Source organism: Mandrillus leucophaeus, unplaced genomic scaffold, assembly GCF_000951045.1.
Source record: "Mandrillus leucophaeus isolate KB7577 unplaced genomic scaffold, Mleu.le_1.0 Scaffold51, whole genome shotgun sequence".
NCBI lineage: Eukaryota > Metazoa > Chordata > Mammalia > Primates > Cercopithecidae > Mandrillus > Mandrillus leucophaeus.
The window spans coordinates 3,656,178-3,679,538 of NW_012105475.1; positions in this window are offsets into that span (position 1 = coordinate 3,656,178).

Consider the following 23,361-nt stretch of genomic DNA (forward strand, 5'->3'; position numbering starts at 1 on the left):
GATGATGGAATTCATCTTCATTTTCAGGATGCCACTAAAATACTTTTTTAAATATAATGTTTGGAGCCTTGATATAATGCTATGTTGAAGGTTAAGACTGAAGGATAACTTACATGTAATGACTGCTATAACTTTTTAGTAGTTAAATCCTCTTAGGAATTAATGGTAAGTTCAATTATGCTGAATTCAAGGCTATAATTCCAGATACTATGAGAATATTTTTAGCCTGATACTTATGATTAGATGTTCACCTTTAAAAACAGATATTTGTTTTTTCTTAAGTAAATTAATATCAAATATGTATTCATAATTGGTAATTTGAAAACATCAATTTCTACTGTCAAATTTCAGCAAATCTAGGGGAAGTAGAAGTTATCTCTTGGATAGTTTTTATTGCTTTTATTTTGATATTGGAAACATGTCCTCATTTTCCTTTTCATTTGTTTAAGTTTTGTACAAAGAGTTTAATACAAGCATATAAACGCAGACAAAAGTTAATATCTCGAGAAGTTTAGTTTCCCCATAACTCTACGTTAGTCAAAATTTATTTTGTGGTTCTGTAGTTTGCCTTGACAATTACAGAAACCCAAGTAATGCAGTTTCCTTTGAATGGTTATTTAAGGCAAAGATGCTGCTGGACAGCACAAGTCACACTTAAAGAGTTTCTCTAGAAATCTTTGAAAAATTTCCGAACTTTGGAACTTTGGAAATCTGAAATCACCTCTAACTAAAATATGCCTGTCTACCAAAAGCAATATTCTTCTGTTCCAAAAGTGTTTATTGAGTGATTACTCTCTTCTAGACAATGGGGATATTGCAGTCAATAAAACTTGACAAAATTCCGGAGCTCACACTCTAGTCCTGCAGTTTACACATTTTGGCATTTGTGGTTGATTGTTGAACCTGATCAGACTGGGTGCCAGAAGTACTAATGATCTGAGAAGAATTGCCACTCACCTTTGTATAGCACAATTTCTGGACATTAAGCACAGGTTGCTTATTAAAATTCTAAATTGTCTCAAGATGGATGTTCTATACATTTTTTGTTATATTTTTTGACATCTAATTTTTCAGAATGAACCAGTGTGATTCTTTTAGCGTTGGTCTTAACTAAAGATCTTTCTGATACTGAAAGATCCCATAAAAACCCATTTATAACGTTATTTTGTGTAATATGATACATGAAATATGTATATAAACATATATATGCAAGATGAGAGAGGTCTTGCTACTCAGTATAAACAAACAAAATGGTCCTGAGAAGTGAGATCCAGAATGTCAGTACCATACTGTAGTATAGAGCATAGAAGGACTATGCTATAATCGTTTTTGCCTTTATCCATCTAATGGTCATCGTCTATGTTATAGGCTCTTAGGACACTAGCATTCCCTCAAAGTGTAAATGCAGTCTATTGCTCTGTGAGGATGTCTACGTTTTAAGGTCAGTGTATTTCTCTAGTACGAAAGTTGTGAATCATGTGAGGCTCCTGACATTTGCCTAATTCACAGAACTCTAGCCTGGATGGAGAGCCTGCTGTGTTGATACACAGAGTAGAGTCCTCAGAGACTAGAAAGTGAGAGTCTTTTTTACACCACGTGGGAGTGCTGCCCCTTTGATCTCAAGATGACAAGAAAGCTGTGCATCCCTCTTTTATAACTGGTACAGGCAGGGAAAAAAATGAGCAGGTGAATCCGAACTTTGGTGTCAGAGGGAAGTTCAAGTAGACAGAAAGTTCAGGTGGGGAAGCTTTGATGGCAGGTACCAGCAAGCTGGCTGTGTGTTTTTCAGGTCTAGAATAAAATGCACATTTCTGGAAAGGCTTTAGTGAGAGGAGGAAGGTAGGTTCCCAGTGCTGGATTTGCAGAGATATTGAACAAGGCAAAGACCTACCACAGCAGGACAAGATAATAACCTCTCTTCTAGAAGTCCAGCTACTAGAAGAAAGATACCATATTCCCAAAACATATTTTTGAGTATCTGTCCTGTACCAGGTATGACTTTAGGCGCTGATCAAAATAGGCAAAATGAGTCTCCTGTGAGGCTGACATTGTGGAGATGAGAGACAGAAAATAAACAAGATAAATAAGTGAAATGCTTGGTATTTTAAATGGCGATAAGTGCTACTGAGATAAACAGAGAAGGAGAGTAAGTCCCATGTGGTGAGGTGTGTGTGCAACTATACATAGTGAGGCTAGGGGGGTCCTCACTGAGGAAGTGCTATTTTAGAAGATACAAGGTCAGAGAGTGATCAACCTTGAGTCAGATCATGCTGAGCTTCTTTGGGGTTATTAAACAGTTACCTGACCATAGATAGCATTCGTCTCAGGGTCTGGAGTGGTGATAAATCTTGGGGTTCTTAAGTGGTCCAAGTTTTGGAGATCAGGATCTGTGGCTCATGGAGTTGAGGATTCCTTTTTATATCTAGGTGACGACCATGAAGGAGTGAAATGACGTAGGAGTCCATTTGAGGCTCAGCACCTGGCCATGTTGGGAGCTGATAGACCTGGAGAAAGCAACACCAGGCAGATCAGCAAGGTTTAAGTCAGAGACTGAGATGCTGTGATAACTAAATCAGACAGGCTAGAGTCGAAATGGGTATCAGGGCATCTGCAGGAATATTTGTCTGTGCTGGACTTTAGAAGCAACACCCAGGCTGATCTTTTGGTCCCAGGCCCTAGGCAGAACTTCTGGAATAGCAAACATACCCATCAGTGTAAGGTGAACTTTGACACTCGTGTTTATATGTCACCACATGCTCTAGTCTGACTTGAGTGGGGTTGCCAGATAAGCTACAGGATTCACAGATGAATTTGGATTTCAGAGAAACAGTAAATAATTTTTCAGTATAAATCTATCCCAAGTATTGCATGGAATATACTTATGCAAAAATTTTATGTCATTTTTCTGAACTTCAAATGTAACTGAACATTCTTTACTTTTACTTGCTAAATCTGGCAGCCCTAGATCTGAGGCTCATCTGCAGGCCCACATCATGGGTGGGCCAGTCTTTTAGGTGTGTGGTAGAGCCAAAGACCTCGTTCCTCTTCAGAAGCATTTTGGTTCTTAGGGATCCTAGTATCCTTCATGTCAGGGGTCCTAAAATGAATACTTAAGGGCTTTTCAGAAAACTCTGTTATTCACAGTAGTGGTATAAGTAAATGGCTAAAGAATTTTAGGAGTACGTGACCAGCCTGGCCAAAATGGTGAAACCCTGTCTCTACTAAAAATGCAAAAATTAGTGAGGCATGGTGGCACGTGCCTATGTAGGCACATAGCCTATAGTCCCAGCTACTTGGGAGGCTGAGGCAGGAGAATTGCTTGAACCCGGGAGGCGGAGGTTGCAGTGAGCCGAGATCGCACCATTGCACTCCAGCCTGGGCGACAGAGCGAGACTCCATCTCAAAAAAAAAAAAAAAAAAAAAAAAAAAAAAAAAAAAAAAAAAAGAGAAAGGAATTTTATTTCCCCAGAGCTGGTGTTAAGCTTTTAACACCACAAAACAGATGTAGAAAACATAAAATCAGAGCAGTGCCAGGAGTCTTGAGCCATGCCTAATGGGTCTCCTCTGTTTTCTGTGATGCTTCCTAAAGCCTGTATGTGGAAATCTGGGGATCCTACATACCCAGTTGGAAAACCACTTCTTTAGAACGAAGAATGAGCTGAAAAGATCAGGAATGATTAAAAAACTCCCTGTGCTCTGTGTTTTTGAGCAAGCGTTCAAAGTACTGGAGTGGGGAGGGGAGGACGTATGCAGTGCTGTGGTTTGAATGTTCCCTAGGTTCTGGGGGGAATGAAAATTCCATCTCCAGTGTGATGGTATAAGGATGTGGGGCCTAATCGGGACGTGTTTAGGTCTTGAGGGCTCTACCCTCATGAGTAGATACATGAGCACGTTATTAAAAGTGCTCATGGAAGTGGATTCGTTCTCTTGCCCTCTTGCCTTTCCACCTCCTGCCAGAAGGAATGCAGCAAGAAGGCACTCACCACACCTCATGCTGGTGCCTGGATCCTGGATCACCCGCCTCCAGCACTGGGAGCCAACACATTTCTGTTCATTTCAAATTACCCAGTCTCAGAGATTCTGTTCCTGGACTAGGATATGTAGATATATATATTTTTTTTTCCTAAAGAAAAGGAATTTGAATGGGATCTATTTCTAATGGTGAGACTGTTTAGGAAAAGTATATTTGCTTGGTACCATATCCCACACACTTTTTTTTCTTGCCATGATAACCCTCATCATAACGTCCAGGTTATTTTTCTCAAAGGGTATTAGTCTCCATTTTATTCCTAACACAAAAGATGTAACATGTCTTTTTATTTGCGTTTGATTCAATTCTTGCCAGGTTTCAAGATCTGCAGGTAATTACACAGAGAGTCACAGGTCAGTTAAGAATACTGAAGAAATACATCCAGGCAATGCATATGGTATTTCAATTAATTGTTATATAAATCTCTATCAGTTCCTTTTTTGTGTGCTATTGTAGTTTTGAACAGTTTAACAACCCTAGGAGCATATCCAATTAGAGTTGGCATCAGAGTGGGTAAGGTCACATGGAAAATGCCATCTTAAGAAGTCAGATTTATAATGTGATTCTTAAATTCACTTCAAGACTCACTTGTTAAAATCAAGTAGACTTGAGCTGAAGTGTATCATCACAGAATAGGCCTTGACAGTTCTTACTCAGGTGAAACCCCATGCCGGAGTTTCTCCAGGCTTGGACCAAGGCTTTTCCCTGCAAACTCCCTAACCTTCATTTCTTCCATCTTATTCTCATTTGTTTCCATCCTGCCCTTTTCCTTTCTCACTTGCTCACTAAATGATCTTGTACATTCCTGTAGGCTCCTTTTCTCTACCCAAGATAAATATTCCTGAAACTTGGTTTTATCTTTTCTATCAGCAGTTGGAATATGGGCAGATAGACTTAGCAAATAACATACTGGTACCTTGGTTTGAATTGGAGGTTAGTAAATCAAAGAAGCATGGAGCACAGAGAGTTCATCTGAGGGTAAATGAGCAGCATTCACATTCCAGGGGCAGTGGTGCCAGTGGCCATGGGCAGTGTCCAGGGCCAGCAGTGATGGCTGCCATGATCTCACCAGAGAATTCTGATGGTGTGATTTTTCAGTGTTCTCGGCCAACCAGCATTTTGTGGTTTCTGCTTCTTTTCTGAGTTTGTTTCTCCAAACATCTTGGAAATTCTGTGAGCTGTCCAACATCCATTCAATAAATGTCTTTTCTGCTGAAGTTAGCCAGAGTTAGTTTTTATTGCTTGTTGATTGCCATGATGCTCGGATTCATAGCTTTAGCCCAGACCTCTTTTCTGCTTTTCTGAGCTTTAAATTTAAATGTTGGACTTTTTACCTGATGTCTCACACATCATCTCAAATTAATGTGTCAAAACCTGAACTTTATAGTCTTCTCCCAGGCTTGATATTTCCCCAGTCTTCCCCATTCTACATTATTGGCTACTTCGATCATCTGATATCGTCTTGTATGGTTGATTATTGACTTCTATATGGCTGCACTAGGCCAGCAGACCAGCACACAGCCAGAACAGCCGAGTGGGAGAATAAAGACCTGCCGAGAAGGGCTGAAGGGTAACTTCTCAAAGGGCTGCTTTATTTGCATCTGAGGATATGTCTGTGGCCATTGGCATCACAATGTGGTACCCGCACTCCTCCAGCCTGGCCTCGTGCCAACTCCTGTTCTGGCTGACTGTGCTGTAGACCCAATGGCCATCTTTTAGTTCCCAGAACAGGCCAAGCTCTTTCTTTTCTTGGGCTCTTTGCACAGGTTGTTCACCGTGTTTGGAAACCACTTTCCTCCTCTTCACCTCTTGGATTCTCTCCCATCCTGTAGCTTCAGTAACATTTCTTTGCCTTCTCAGATCCCCCCAAATTAAATTATATGTCCCCAATATCATCTTCTATTTTTCCCAATTTGAAAGTTTATATTTATGTGGGTCTGTAATTATTTGTTTAACATTTGCCTTCTCCACTAGACTATATGCCTCCTGAAGGTAAGGACATTGTATGACTTATTTATTGTATCCCCAGCACCTGAATAGCATGAGGCACATGGTGGATATTCAATAAATATTTGTCGGATCAATGAATGGATGAAAGAAAATCCTACATTTGGTCAATGAAGGTGAGGAACAGAGGATAAATTACAAAGGAAGATCCATTGCTTTTCCCTTTAGTGAATTTGTCGAACTAAGTCTCCATCCTGTGAAAGGTTTTAGTTTTTGTTTTTTGACTGGGCGGCATTGACAGTTCAAGACAAATATTATCTGGGAGGTCTTTGTGTAGAGTAGTCTAGGCTTCTTCCTATTTTTGCCTTGTTTGGCCTCACACATATGGGTGCAACCAAGGAGTGCCAGTCTCCCAAGCAGCTCCCTCTGCAAGCCTTGGGCAGCATTTGTGAACTCCATTATTTGCCCACTGTGGTACCAAGTTGCCCATCTTTCTCACCACCTCTGCTTCTCTTCTTGGGGGCTTCCCTGTCTAATGTTGAAGGCGGGCCCTAGATCAGCTGTGAGTTCCCTCTGTAGCCACCGTCTGTCTACCACTTTAAACTCATACTTTCATAGGAAACCTTGCTTTTCAGGTTGCTCTAAGGTTCACTTTTAATGACAGTAAATGCTTCTACTGATGTGGATCTTTCCAGAGGTAGTAAGGACCCTTCCTATTTATTAGAAAGAAAAAAATGCCTATCCATGGTACATGTACACCTGGTGCCTGCCAGCTGTCTCCCATTCTCAGCTCCATAATGGATTTAGAAGACAAACCACCTGTGTCATGGTCATCCTATTTCCCACTATGGGCTTTTACCTTGACCTATTAACTCAGCAGGAAACAGCTAAGAGGAGCCACCTGTCTGCAAAGAAGCACAGAGTATGGTGTCTGATAAAGTTGGATCTGTGTCCCTGCCCAGATCTCATGTTGAAATGTAATCCCCAATGTTGGAGGTGGGGCTTGGTGGGAGGTGATTTTGTCATGGGGATGAATCCCTCATGAATGGCTAAATGCTGTTCTCATGACAGTGAGTTCTCACACCTCCCGACGTCTCTCTTGCTCCTGCTCCTACCATGTGAGATGCCTGCTCCTCATTCACCTTTGCCGTGAGTAAAAGCTTCCTGAGGCCTCCCCAGAAGCAGATGCCAGTGCTACGCTTCTTGTACCGCCTGCAGAACCGTGAGCCAATTAAACCTCTTTTCTTTACAAATTCTCCAACCTTAGGTACTTCTTTATAGCAATGCAAGAACAGCCTAACACAGTGTCCCTTTGATTTCCTGGCTACCACGCCTTCTCTAAGGGGAAAGACATCCTCTCAAATCATCTTTGGGTGACTGTTCATCAGGAAACCATAGTATATACCTATTTTCCCTTTCGTCCTACAGCCTGACCATTCAGAAAGAGGGAAATCCTATTCTCTTCTGTCACCCTACCATGTGCTTGTATGTTGTCAGTCTCCCAGGCAAACGTGCGGGTCATCTGAGGTTGTTTGTACCATAGCTTCCTTGATTCCAGAACTGCATTAGAGCAATGAGTTACCAGTATGGACAGAGTGTTTAATTTGTCAGTTTCTTGGAAGCATCAATCCTTTTACAACATAACCTAATAACACTTCTGTCGTTTTTTTTTTTTAATGTGAGGAAATGGATTTTCTGATAAATAACTCGTTAGGAAGTTGCCTGAAACTTTCGGAAAGGGTTAGGCTGAAGAGACATGTTCTTCTGACTTAATAAGTTTGTAAAGTGCTGGAGTGGAGTTTTCCCTGATGATAACACAACTGTTGGAGTTATAATCATGCCTACTTCTTAAAAACCGTAGTGCTATACTGTACCCTGCAATACTCAGGATGGTGATTTAAATAACTGCCTTGAACATAGAGCACTTCTGAAGCACACTTGATTACGAATTTCAAGGCTTGAAGCTCTTAGAACTCAATATATAATCCTAACACATTTTATTCTAACTACTCTAATCAATATTTTTATGGATTATATTATTTTTCACTCATTTGGAAGTGTGGTGAAGTCCATAATACCAGCACTGATGGGGGTGGATAGTGATATGAACAACCCTAAATAATGAATTATGTAAAAATCAATGAGAAGCTCTCTGTCTTGTCATGTGGCAGATCTAACCTATCTATTTATGCTCTGCTTGGGCTAACATTAAAGTCAGTTTACAATCCTGGGACACATACTAATGAATGCTAAGGCAAATGGCATGCAGATGTTTTGTATTCCTCCTAACTCAGGATGGCTTCCTATTTTTTCCAAGTCTGGCACCCGACCATTTCTTCATTTTTCCTGAAATACCTGATTCATCAAGCATCATCTCATTACTCTTGCATCTTCAGAGTTCTACTCTCCATGGACTCTTTCTTCTAAACCTATAGACATATTGCAGTGTCCACAAATCTAAAAAGTAACACGCAGGCACAATAATTCTTCTTTTGAACTTGATTTCTCTCTAAGCTGTCTCAATGCTCTTATTCCATTGCTGGCAACCCTCTTGAGATCACGATGTATACACTAAGTTTTCACTTAACTTCTTTGGTAGGTTCCTAGAAACTGCAACTTTAAGCAAAATAACATAAAACAGGTTCTCAAATAATTTTTTTTATTGTTTAATGTTGTTTTGTTGTAATGTTGAAGAGAAAAAGATGGCCTTGTTACATGTTGTTTCACTTAAAGCTGCAGTTTCCAAGAACCTGTCAACGAAGTGAGAAATTAATATTCTGCTTATTACCTTCACTTTTTCATATTTTACTCTCTTTTCATATATTTGAAATGTGTTTTCACCTTCCCTTCTGAATTAGTTTCCTAAGACCACTGTAACAAATCACCAAAATTGGTGAGATAATACAACGTAAATTTATTCTCTCACAGTTCTTGAGGCTGGCATTCCAAAACCACATTCACTGGACTGAAACCAGGGTGTCATCAGGACTGCATTCCCTCTGGGGCTTCTAGGGAAGAATCCATTTCCTTGCCTTTCCCAGCCTCTAGAACTGCATTCCTGGCCATTTTCAGCTCCTAATGACCATCTGTCTTCCTTGGCACTTGGCCTCTTCCTCTGTCTTCAAAGTCCACAGCATAGCATCTTCAAGTCTGTCTCTCTGCTGAGGTCATTGTCTTCCCTTCTCCCTTCTGTGTTAACTCTTTCTGCCTCTTTCCTATAAGACACCTGTGATTGCATTTAGGACCCACCCAAATCATCTAGGATGATCTTCTGATCTCAAGATCCTTAAATTAGTCAAACCCGAAATGTATAGGGGTCATTATTCAGCCTACCACACCTTCCAAGGAATCTGTTCATCAGATTCCTAACCACAAACCTGATTTGTGCTGTTTCTCATCATTTTTCTGCCCAGCCTTTAGGTAGCATTGACCATGACCTTGCCTTCTTGAACATCTGTTCATGTCTGGCTTCTGTGTTATTACTCTCATTTCTCTCATGACCCTACTGTGTCTGTTTCTTACTCCTAAATGTACACTTTCTCTAATGTTCTCTCCTTCATTTTATTTTTCTTGCTTTCTGTGCTTTCTTGCTTGACAATCTCATCTGTATCCATGGCTTCTCAATCTTCATCTTTTTGTCAGATCCTCTTTAGAGATCCAGCTTTCTTTTCTAGCTGGTGCTGAATTTTCACATAGATGGTCCTGAGGTTTAGAAAGAAGACTGAATTCATTACCCAGCCTTCTAATCCTCTTCTTCCTCCTTAATCAGCATGGCAGTTAATGACTGCAGCATCCCGAGGATAATTAAACTTCTTTCTCTTTTTCTTTGTCTACACCACTACCTTATTTCAGGCCCCAGTTGCCTCTGGTATGAACTGGATCATTCATTTCCTAACAGATTTCATCCCTGTTGTGCTTAGCCATTCTTTGCCTCCAGAATCAGCTTTCTAAAGGCTAGCTATGATTTGTGTAAGGTTGGTATTAAAAATCCTTAGTCTTGGCCCAGCATGGTGGCTCATGACTGTAATCCCAGCACTTTGGGAGGCCGAGGCAGCTGGATCATGAGGTCAGGAAATGGAGACCATCCTGGCCAACATGGTGAAACCCCATCTCTACTAAAAATACAAAAATTAGCTGGGCATGGTGGCATGTGCCTGTAATCCCAGCTACTCTGGAGGCTGAGACTTTGTCTCAAAAAAAAAAAAAAAAAAATCTTTAGTCTCCCCTCCCACCTCTTCCCACCAGCATGTTCTGATTAAAAGCCAGACCTGTGGCCTTCATGGTTCTCTCCAAGTTGATTTCAAGTGCAACTTACAGATTCATCCTTACCCTCTGTACTCACCTTGGGCTCCTGCTACCACTTGCCAAATATGTGAACTTCGTGTCTCTGCACCATTGCTTATTCTATTATATCTGATTCTTCTGTCATCTTTATGAAAATCTCTCAGTGCAGACCTCCAGGCAAAACATAATATGCAATAGCGTGACAGTTAAATGCATTTTAAATTTAAATAATTTTAAATTTTTTCCTTGAGTTGTCATTGCAGAGAACTAGTATTCTCTGATAGGCCTCAGAAAGTAATGCTCCTATCAGAACTAGAGGTCGTGACTTAATTTTTGTTAGTGAAAGAAAAGTGTTACTTAGCCAAAGTCCTAGTCTAAATAGTTCATTTCACTCATTCATTCTGTCTTTATCTTCTGTGTGCACTTCACAGCTCTTATTGAATATCTGCCATGTGCTGGATGCTGTTCTGGGAACTGGAGGGTAAAATAATAAGCAACGTGAACATGGTTCCTTCCCTTCTGGAGCTTGTAGATTCGTGGGGAAACAGTATTAATCAAATACAGTCAGGAGTCACTTAATGTTGGAGATATGGTCTGAGAAATGCATCGTCAGGTGGTTTTTTCGTTGTGTGAACATCACAGAGTGTACGTACATAAACTTAGGTGGTATAGCCTGCTACATACCTAGGCTGTATGGTATGGCCAGTTGCTCCTAGGCTACAAACCTGCACAAGTTATGTATTGAACACTGGAGGCAACTGGAACACAATGATATTTGTGTATCTGAACATAGAGCAGGTACATTAAAAATACGATATTATAATCTTATGAGACCACTGCCCTGTGAGTGGTTCATCATTGATGGAAGCACTGTTAGGTGGTGCATGACTGTGCAGTAAAAGTCGATGATACCTGTTTCAAGTGCAAGAAAAAGAGTTGCTCAACTTCACTGGAGTGTATCAGGAGGTGCTGACAGAGTGTAGGGGTTCAAAAAAGCCTTCTTTAAGGAAATAATGAATGAAAAGCAAATGGAAGTGGGACATTCTCCAAAGACCTGATCCACATATTATACAGAGATTAATTTGGGAGAAAAAAACTCATCTCTGATATACATTTAGCTCCAAGTTGGGAATGTGCAGGTTGTTAAATATAGAAATTATATCCTTTAACTGTATATCTGAGGATACAAAACTATATTAGGGCCAAAAGTAGAAGAGGAATCATAGTAATTTTACTGAATATATGGGGGTGTAAATGTCTCTATAAAGATAACTGGAATCCCAAAAATAGCCTTGTGAGAAAGGTTGGTATGTTTTGCTTCTCCAAAGTGTGTTTCTAAATCATTCCATAGGAGCAATTCTTACTTCCTCTGGAGCACTTGGCTTCCTCATTGTTTACTCAACACCTGCAAAACAGCTTGTTCCCTTTTTATTTTAGCCCCAGAATTCGGAGACTTAAGTGTTAATCATGCCCCTCATTTACCATCGCTGTCATCATCAGTCTGCACACATCTCCTTTCACTTTTTTGTATATTTTCCTCTTTCTTCCTTGATTCTCCTGCCCACCCCACCTATCTCTTTGTATATAGATATATTCTATTCAATACATCTAAATGTGAGTTTGCTCTCCCACACAACCTGCTCTCTTTCCTTATTTCTAGTCTCATGGATCAGAACTCTCCTATTGGAGAGTGATTCCACCTCTGAGGTATCTCTGGACTCCACCCTTCTCGCCAGCCATCCTGCTACTCCCTGATTCAGACATTTCCTGTCCATTTCCTGGTCTATTGTAAATGATCTCTCTCAGTGGTCTCCCTAACCTCAGTCTTTTTTATTTGCCAAATGTGGCCAAGATGACCTTCCTAAAATACACATTTTTAAAACTTTCAATGGCTCTTTGTTTTAATGAAAGTTCTTAAAATGATGTCACAGCTCTTTCAATTCTGACTCTGCCTGCAATCCTGGCATTGCTGTGCTCTCTTCATGAGCATGCACTTTCACTGCCTATTGAGCTACTTCCAGTCTTCCAAATGTCCCTCTTGCTTCTTGCCTTCATGCCTTAGCACATGGTGTTCAAAAGACAAAGATGGCCAGAAAAAGATACTTCAACTACAGAATCTGGCAAGAGCAAAGGCACAGAGGACAGTCAGGTAAAGAAGGTTTAGGAGAGTGTTTCTAAAGAGTAACCAAGAATAAAAGATTGTGCATTTTAAACTATTTCTATTGGAAAAAGCCAGTAGAACCATTAGGGTGGGACACAGTCTCTACATGAAAGAATTAGGGAATGGAGGAGCTTGAGAGAATAAAGGGGAAATCATTGAAGGTTTTTGAGAAGGGGAATGATATGAGTGTAACTGTTGGCTACGTACGTCCTGTGAGTGGACTGCATGGAGAAGATATTGCCAGTGAAGTCAGTAGGTTATGAGCCTGTTGGAACAGTTCATGGTATAACTTTTCTTTTCTTCTTCTTCTTCTTCTTTTTTTTTTTTTTTTTTTGAGATGGAGTGTCACTATTGTCACCCAGGCTAGAGTGCAATGGTGCAAACTTGACTCACTGAAACCTCTACCTCCTGGGTTCAAGCGATTCTCCTGCCTCAGCCTTCTGAGTAGCTGGGATTACAGGCACCTGCCACAATGCCCGGCTAATTTTTTTTGTATTTTTAGTGGAGACGGGGTTTCACCATGTTGGCCAGGTTGGTCTCGAACTCTTGACCTCAGGTGACCCGCCTGCCTCAGCCTTCCAAAGTGCTGGGATTACAGGCATGAGTCACCACGCCCAGTGATGGTATAACTTTTCAAGTGATAATATTTAATCTAAGAGACTAAACATTTCAGTTGGGGTGACCTCGGAGTTTACTACCACTGATTAGAGAACAACCGGGAGCTCATCCTGAAGACAGCCATGGAATGTGTTTTCATATCCCAATGAATAAACTATTTGACTTTTTCCCTTTTAAAATGCCTCAGTTTGAAGGCCTCCTAGAGTTTCTCTAGCATCTATGTGTAAAAATTATAGATTGGGTAGGAATTTATCACTTAGTTTTAAGTTGGTTTATATCTAATCATATGTTGTTTAATTAACACACTTCATGCTACACTTAATGCTTTGTATAGTCACAAAACATTAAGAATGTTGATGTCAATAGTTAAGAATATGATGAAGAGCATGAAGTTTTAATAAGCCTTCAAATTTATTTCAAAAAAATTTGTGACGAATCTGTGTTTTGGCAAGCATCTAATAAAAATTCTTATGTAATGCAGCAAGATCTTACCAACACTTCAGAAATCAATGATAAGAAGAAAAACAAAGATAGCAATGATCATATTCCTTTTATGATTTCATTAATTGGGATGAAGCCTATTTTCAGCCCCAGAGTGTCACTTGTCCACTTTATCCCATGGCTCTTTCACTTTATTTACAATCAAAGATCAAACACTGTAAAAATAATCTAGCTGAATTTTATAAAGGCAAACATTTTAAATAATGAAAACATTTTAAAACCCATTTTCAATATTGAAACACATGTGGTATGAAGATAACCCTGAGAGAGATGGAGCAACTGTGGATCCAGGTGAGCTGGACCTGGGGCCATCAGATTAGCTCATCTATGGCAGTGCTATGCCTCCAGTCTTCTTCTTCCTGGAAAGTGACCTTCCAGAAGGGGTGATGGCTCTCAATTAACATTACCAACAACCCTGGGCTCCCAACTGGGACTTCCACTCTTGAAGATGTTACTGATTACTCAACTGGTATCTTGACTATTCTGCTTCTGTCAATATCCTTCTCTATAGAAAGCCTGTTTAACTCATTCAAGTTGTAGCTGGGTCTAATTTTTCTGTCAGTCTTAGTCTACTGTTGACATAGCCAATTCAGGGACAGAGCATTATAATGTCAGTTAAAAACATGTGGATTGAATCATGCTGTCTCTCAAATAATTAACTTAAAAAATTTAGTAGTATGTATTATTTATTAAATAGTAAGAAGTCAAGATTTGTCTTCATATGTTGAAATAGGATTAAGTGCATCAAAATTCATAACACATTCATTTAAAATGAAAATGTGCATTTTTACTTAAAATCACTTATATGTCAAACAGAAATGATTAAAGTTCCCATGAACGTGGACAAAAACTATTTATACACACAAAAGTTGGGTCATACTGGCTCCAGGGAAAGACTTTTGGGAAATGAAAGGTGTGCCTGGAAGTGAGAGACCTTTTCAACAGTATTACGTTTCAGAAATATCTAATAAAGCATCTAAGGGATGATCTTATATAGGTAATTAGTAAGATTAGGCTCCAGAATTCACCTACACATTTTTTTTTTTTTTGTACAGGAGCAATGCTAATTGCAAAATCATCACAACATACTCAGCCCAATGCAAACACAGTGAAATGCTAGTTCTTATAATTTCAATGTGCCTATTGTCCTAAATGTGATTTCAGTTTTAGGCAATTTGACAGGAATAACTAGTATTGGTGTAATATTGTTGACGTCCATTATAATAAATGATTTGCACTGATGCCAAATGTATCTCCAACCTTCATGCTTTTATTCACTTTCAAAGAGCTTATGAAAATTTGGAAATTATCACTCTAAAATACGAATAAAGATATCCATTAACAAAAGAACATCTTGCAAAGTTAAACTTTGTTTTTTAGGGCCCCACAAATTGGCCAAGCCGGATAGAAAGGTCAGAAAGAGGTAGCTGCACCTCTGTGAGGACTTCAGAGTCTAATCAATAAATGTAACATTTTTGCAGTTTTGCTTCACCTAGAACTAGAGATTATATTTCAAATGCTTTTAGAAAAATTCTACTTTTCTTTTAGGAAATAAGACCTAGCTTATAGAAAACACTGCAGCTGATGTTCAGTTTTTGAAAGCCAAAACCTTTCACTGAGGACAATGATATGAGATGTATTATAGTTCTTGATAAGCAAAAAGCAGATTTTTGAATTTAAGGCTGGGGAATGGGCAATGAGTACTGGAAAGAGTGGAAAGAGGACATCAGCTAATTACTAAGTGTTTTAATCATGAAATGTACCTGTCAAAGCTGGGCTGAGAAGTGACAAATCATATAAAATATATTAGCCACTGAAAATTAATATCCCCACTCATCTGCAAAAGGAGATAGAAAAGTAAAAAGGTCTGATTTCATCTTTCCAAATAAGGTAGCACCTCTAGTAGGGGATTGCAAAGTCCAGAATTAACCTGGGAACCAACCATGGTTTGTAGTTTCAGGAAAAATAAATAAAGAAGGTGGAATGTCTGCAGTCCCTCCTGAAATTTAGTGAATGAAATCCATCTTCACTGGAAGAATATTACATTGCTTCAATTACTTTTCATGCTTCCTATGTCTGTCTCTTCCACTGCAAAAGGCTTTCTGACCCCTTGGTAATGTTCTTATCTGATCTGACAATCCTTTACCACTTTAGAGTCATTTAGAACGTTTTGAACATCAGATTGCTATAGCACTAAGTGGACTTTTGATCAGTGTTGCTGATTGATCTCATTTGATTCTGATTGCCCATGCTAAACACATCAAAATACTCGGTAAAATATTTTAAAATAGGCATTAAGTTATAAAAATGTATTTAAAACACATAGTGAAGTTTAAAACAAGATAAATGAGATTTCCCTGTGCCAGAGATGAAACAGGAATCTCCAGGGGTGAAAGGAGTTGCATTTGCCTGATACACATCTCAGATATTAGGGTAGACTTTTTAAAGGGAACTGGAAATATTTGCTCACTAACTTAGTATTATGACTAAAAGGGTGCTGTCCACTCCAGGCCAGCAGTGTGAAAAAAGACATAAAAACACCTGAATTTTCATATGTGGATGCGAGGGCCACATTTGTGAATGTTTTGTCATGGCCCTATTTTGGTGACTCCAAGTAGATTTGATCTTGCAATATCAGGATCAGCTTCATGAAAGCTTCCAGAAAATTTCATGGGCCCTTAATTCCATGAGATGTGTCATTTAACATGTACCCTTTTGACCAGATTAAATTTCTTTTGAAATCATGCATCCCTAATCCTATAAAAACCTTTTCTTGGACAATCTGTGATCTTTGTCACTTCAGTATTGTTTCTGCCCTGTTTTCTTACCCTTCTGGGCCTCCAGTGATATGTATGTTGGATCTTTGCATCATGCCCTATATATCATGTATATGCTTTTCCTGTATTTTCCATTGCTTTTGCTCTCTTTGTTTCTGCTTATTTTTGACCAACCTATCTTTGAGTATTAGTAATTCTTTTTCATGTCTGATCTTCTTGTAATCATATGAATTTAACTCTTAAGTGTAGTTGTTAATTTTTTTCAAGTCCAGCACTCTTGGTTAATTCTTTTCCCAGTTATCTGGAAAAATTCTTCATCTCTCATTTGTTATCTGAAATTATTAATCATAAACTTATAAAATTTCAATATCTGATAATTCCAATAGATATTTTACCTGTGACTCAGCTTTTATTGTTTATTTTTTTTCTTTGAATCCTATTTCTTGGTGTGCCTCATTCTTTTTATTGAATGTTGAGCATTGTGTGTAATGCATTGTAGAGGCTTTAGGTGATGTTATCTTCCTCCAGTGAATACTCTCATCATCTAGTAGGCAGGAGAAATGGTGGCTGATCATCTTAATCCAATCAGAGACTAAGTTGACTGAGGACTGGTTTGGAGTTTTCTTGGTTTTGTTATTTTAAGGCTTTGTCTGAGTCTGATTTGTCCTCACTCCTAGGGTTTATTACATCAGATTCAAATCCTGGTGTATTTGTTAGAGGCCTTTTAAATTATATTGAATTCTACAAAAAGACCAAAGATCAAATAGTATCTATTTTATTGTAGAGATTTGCTTGTTAGAAGCCACTTCTCCCCTTTTCCTACACAATTCTCACCTTATTGAGGTGTTCCCAATGACCTGTTTTAAGCTTTGACTGTTCATTTGAATGAAATGGGCCACTTTAAAAATTACTCAGGCCCAAGTTATTCCCAAGACTATGTAAGAATCTCTTGGGGTAGGACTCAAGCGTCAGTAATTTTTTAAAGTTCTCCAGCTAATCCGAAAGTGCAGCTGAGCTTGAATGCCACTGTACTGGTCTTCCAGAGTAATCACGGTAGGATTGGCTTCTGCGAGTCATGTGAGACCCAGAAAGATAGTCACCTACCAAATCTTTTTGTTATGTGTGTGTAAAGCTCTTCTAGTAGCTTTATTCTATTCTTCAGGTCTTGCCAATCTTTACTCAGCACAATTCATGCCAGTGCTAGGCTACAAAGAAATATATATTAAACAAGATCATTTTTCCTTCCTAGTGGGTGGAGATGGACTCATAAGTAGTAAATCCACAGTATGAGAAGTGCTATGACAGAAATAAGCACATGATGAGGCTCTTGATCTAGTCTTGGGAGATGATAGGCTTGCTGGAGGGGACCTGGTGAGGAAGATGGAGTAATTCAGGCAAAAAGCAAGGTGGGGCCGGGCACAGTGGCTCTCACCTGTAATTCTAGCACTTTGGGAGACCGAGGTGGGCGGATTGCCTAAGCTCAGGAGTTTGAGACCAGCCTGGGCAACATAGTGAAACCCCATCCCTACTAAAACACAAAAAATTAGCCAGCTGTGACAACATGAACCTGTAATCCCAGCTACTCAGGAGGCTGAGACAGGAGAATCACTTGAACTTGGGAGGTGGAGGTTGCAGGGAGCCGAGATCATGTTACTGCACTTCTGCCTGGGCAACAGAGCAAGACTCTGTCTAAAAAAAAAAAAAAAACAAAAAACAAAAGCAAGGTGGTAAGAGGGCCCAGTGGTACAGATAAAAGAAACATATAGGCAAATCCTTTAGGCAAAAACTATAAGGAATACTTAGGGAACTGCAAGATCCTATAATCACTATGTTTGCTTTTCCCTTTCAGTCATCTCCCATTTTAAGAATTGTATTTTCTGATTTCATTGACTGTATGTATCTCACTTGCTATATGCTACCTGTATTTCCTTTGATTTTTATCACCTATTTGGATTCTGAATAAATCAGTTTGGGCTTTCATTATTATTATTATTATTTTTGCATATTCTGGTCTGATTTGTCATTCTGATACATGTTTTTATTTTAGCAAATGGCACCATCTTATACCTTATATTATTCACATGTGACTGAAATTATTTCTAATTCATCTGTACAATGTAAATTGAACACCTACTATGCACTGGACATAACTCTAGGTACTCGTGATATAGCAGGGACACAGCAGTAAACCAAACAGGCAAGAATTTCCATTCTCACAAAACTTGTACTAACTGAAGAACAAGCTTAAGAACTTTTGATCACTGACTACAAGATGTATTTTGGAATCACTCCACTAGGTTATATGCCTATCTTGGTTCACCATCTCTCATCTTGGTTTTGCACTGTGTATGTAAGATCTACTGTTATTTGTGTTCCTGATGAGAAAATCTCTCATGTGTTCTAAGCCAGCAGTGGCAACACCCAGTGGCAACCCCTCACAGGGATTAATAGATACAGCTCATGCAACCACCTTTTTATAAATAAAGTTTTATTGGAACACGGTCATGCTCTTGTGTTTAGGCATTGTCTATGACTGTTTTCAGGCTATAGCAGCAGAGCTAACAACAGAAGCCATATGACACATAAGCCAAAAGTACTACCTGCCCTTTTAGAAAAGTTTGTCAGCATCAATCTATTCTAGATTATTCACTGTTGTCTTTTAATTCCATTCTCATGAGCCCTCATTCTGTGGATGCCTTATCTTGCTGTTGGTTGTTCTGTGTGTTAGAGGGGAACATGTACTCCCTAATGTTTCATGAACATGGAAGAATCCTAGAGTTCATATCCTTGACTCTTTGTCTCCTCTCTGCTCCTTCTCTAGGGAACGACTTACCTGACTGGAAGAAGGACCTAGACATGTGTGGCTTAGCTCCTTCTCTTTCCTTCTTTTGAATCTGCCTGCCAGTGGAGAAGTGCATTCTTGACTGTTCTTTCTACCCAAGAGAAGCTTAACAGAGAAGATCCTGCCTCTGTTGCGTAAGTCTGAAGTTTGAGAAGCAAGTTTAATCAAATTTGCACACATGTGTTCACCAAAAAGCATTAGGACTATAAAAGAGACATTTGAATCTTATCTGCCTGATCCCTTCATATATCTTTCAATTGGTTCTAAACTTTTGGGAAAAAATAAAATGTCATTTATTGAACCCTCCTTAAAAGTTCACATTCTGATGTATCAGCTAGTGGCCTTGATAAATAGATAAGGACTAGAATTTGAAGAGCAAATACACACTGATGAGTTCTGAGAGTGATTTAGGAAGGCAGGACATGTAGGATTCTAGCCTTGGTGGGACCCAGCCACTTATGGAGGCTTTGTCTGCAAGGTGGCTGTTTCTAAATGGTGTGAATTTTAGCAAACTCTTGTTACAGACTGCCTCCATCCCAGCAAATACTGGCCACTGGACATTTCAGTAAGCATACAAAGCTGAAGTGAAGTTTCAGCTAAATGGCAAAAGAATCCTTCTGTGAACAGGTTTCAGTATCAGGATGCTAAAAACATTTGCTGCTTTTATTCAGTTTTTCAGCAAGGTCTGGAGGCCATGACATTAAATGCAGGTTATGCTACGTTAGCTTCCAAGCTTGCAGCTTGACTTTTCTTAGAGGACTTTGCTTGGGGTGTTTGGACCACCTTAACTGGAAAGAGAACTGACAGTAACTGGGAGTTACAGAAACCCAGCTGGCCAGTTCTCTTGCCTGGAGACCAGACAGACACCAGGTGCAATTTTTATTTCCAAACACCCTGACGAACCAGGTAGAGGGTAGAACTTTATCTGAAATTATATCTTTTCTCGGCCTTTCCCCTATCCTGTTTTTCCTATCCTCTCTTCGTGGATCACTTTATTCATAAATCACTTGCATTCAAATTATTTACTCAGGATTTTTTTTTTTTTTTTTTTTTTCTGGGAAAGCATAACCAAAGACAGCATGTTAGAAAAACAAGTGCTGCCGGGCGTGGTGGCTCACGCCTGTAATCCCAGCACTTAAGAGGACAATGTGGGTGGATCACGAGGTCAAGAGAGTGAGACCATCCTGGCCAACACAGTGAAACCCCGTCTCTACTAAAAATATAAAAATTACCTGGGTGTGGTGGTGCGTACCTGTAGTCCCAGCTACTCAGGAGGCTGAGGCAGGAGAATTGCTTGAACCCGGGAGGCGGGGGTTGCAGTGAGCCGAGATGGCGCCATTGAACTTCAGCTTGAGGACCCAGTGAAACTCCATGTCAAAACAACAACAGCAACAAAAAGAATAGAAAACGCAGAAGAAAGAAGGCTATTGGATCAACCAACAATACTAGCCCTACACGTAGTAGAGATGAAAGGAAATTGTCTAAGTAGAAGGTAAAACTGATTCTACCCAAAAGAAGTCGAAGAAATAAAGAAGAAAATTCTGGTGATACATCCCATGATTGCAGAAAAAAGTATACTAAATAAGAAATTCTATTCATAGCTCAGAACATTCAAACCTGAAGAAGGGCATTGTCTTCAGGATCACGTTGTAGTCGTGGATTTTCACTAGGCTTCTAGAAGCTCTAGACTCAGTAACATCAATTGAAATTTCAGCTCAGGAATCTTCTGAATGTGATTCTCCACTTGAAGTGAATGTGGGAACAAAGGAAATTTCCTCAAATAGGCATGTTTTATAGTCCTAACATTTCCATAGTAAGAAGCCACGGAAGGAACCTGAGTGAGGCAGAACTGAAAATATCTTTTCAAAAGAGACAGGAAAGCCTGTGTCACTTGGCAGAGCCCATCCTAAATACAACATTTAGGTTCCAGAAACAACAGAATCCAAGGGGAACTGCATCGTAAGGGGTTTTTAAAATGGCAGATGGAAAGATATGCATCACAAATAGGATCTGTAAGTTGGCCTGCTAATATTGCTAACAGTTTGCCAAAAGGCAGTGGTATCTTAATACAGTGGCCTGAGAGAAAAGGTGACATGAACAGGTATGTGTTTTTCCCGCATAAAGCCCAGCACCATCATAACCTCCTGGTGGCACTTTTTCCTAAGTGCATTTGTTCTCATAGATTCCAAAAAAGCCTTGCCTCCTGGCTAGACTGAAGTGAGAAAGTCTGCCTTCCTGCCCTCAGGTCCCACAAGCGTCTGCCTTGGTTTTTGCAGCTTCAAAGGTTGGCTTCTGGGAACAGAATTCTGCCTTGGTTAATTTCACTAAGAAGTCAGAGATCACTTGCATTGTCAAAAATTGGGTGTAGAAGAAATACTCTTGTATGTCTACCAACTTTTTGGATTTTTAAAAAAGAGAGGCATATGAGAAGCTAATTTTAATTCTGAGGTCCTGAAGAAACTACATACATTTGCAGGAAAGAAAACAAGGCAAACACCAGCTGCTGAAGAAACCCGAGTATGCCCAGGTTCAGAATAAGACACCTCTATCCAAGACTGAGAAGAATAAAAACTTTGGAAATGCTGATTTTAAGACTGTAACTGGAGACCTTTGGTGTTTTGTTCTTTGAGCTTTTGCTTATAAGAACTGGAACAGTTTATTTTGTACTATAATGACTTTGGACATTTAACTTGCAGAAGCAAGAGAATTTGACTTTGGATGGAATTATGCTGGACTTTAAATCCTGTTGGCTTGTAAGGGAATTTAATTTTGAGACATTAATGTCTCTCTGGAAAATTTACACTGGAAGGCGATTGTATTCAAATTTATGACTTATATGTGTTGGCATTTTAAAAAATGGTATATCTTGGTGGTGGTATTCAATCTCTTTGCAGAAGCTCTCAGGGGTTTAGTTAGATGTGGTGAGACATTTTGAATGAGACAAAATATGACCTTAGAGTTAATTTAATTGCTGACTCTTCTGATCCATAGTTAGATTCTTCAAGGAGCAAAATTCGATCATATTTACCAGTCGTTATCAGAAAGATCCACAAAACAACCATAGTTAGTACTGGGGAGAGGACTCATGAAGACAGTACTCTAATAGATTTCTGATCTATCAGAAAGGTGTCACTATCCTCCTGGGTGACTCTTGGCTTGACTGTTAAATCTGATGGGCTAACAGAACAAACAGGGAAGACTAGGAGGAAATACTACTCCTTGACTTTTCAGGTTTCCATCTGGAGGTACTTCTCTGGAGCAACTCTCCTGACTTTTTGTTCCATTGGAAAGGAGGGAGGTTTCTGGTGAGCGATCAATAATCATCGATCCACATTTCTTGGTTGGGCAGAGCTAATCTGTCTGGGGATTCTCTTCTTTCTTCTTCTTTTTCCACCCCCAAACTAGTGAAAGTCGGTCTCCATGGTCTGCACACCCAAACGTTTTATCCAGTAGTGTTCTCAAGTTCTAGATTCGGGGCAGAGAGTATTGGAAAGACCTTTTTGTTCTCAGACCCAAGACACACTTTGCAAATATTTCTGTCAGTAATAAAAGTGATATTTTGATTTGTAGTCTGTTCATGTCTCAATGGGTTCAGAACTTGTGCAGGAAAAAGAAGGGTGTTATATATTTGACACGCTGAGACTCCCAAGCCTAGATTTTGATTTGCTGAGCCCTGGCTTGATTTCCTGACTTGATCTACTGCCTATGGCTTGATTATTTTTCTGTGGTATATCACAGAATCATATCCTCTGCCAATTGCCCTTATTACTCTCCTAGTGTCAACAATGTAGACATGACTATACTCTTTTTATTTGAAATAAAATATTTAAAGTGACTTACGAAACCTTAATGGTAAAGTGGAACAACATGTTTGGCACAAGTAAAATGGATAAAATAATTTTTATAGGATGGATTTAGAACCATTCAGATATTAGACATAGTACAGAGGAAACATTCACCTGTTTGGTTGAATTTTTCACCTTTCATCCAAAGTTTGATATCATGTAGATGCAGTAAAAGAACATTGGATTAAATTCCAACAACTGTGTGGCAGTAAATTCTCATATCATCTCTGATCCGAGCCAGTCCCAGAAATCTGCCCACATGCTGAGGCCGTTGCTTTTCAGTTTGTTCTTGGTCAATTTGTAATACTTTAAAAAATGTCTACATCCAAACTTTATGGAGAGTAAACTTCACATAA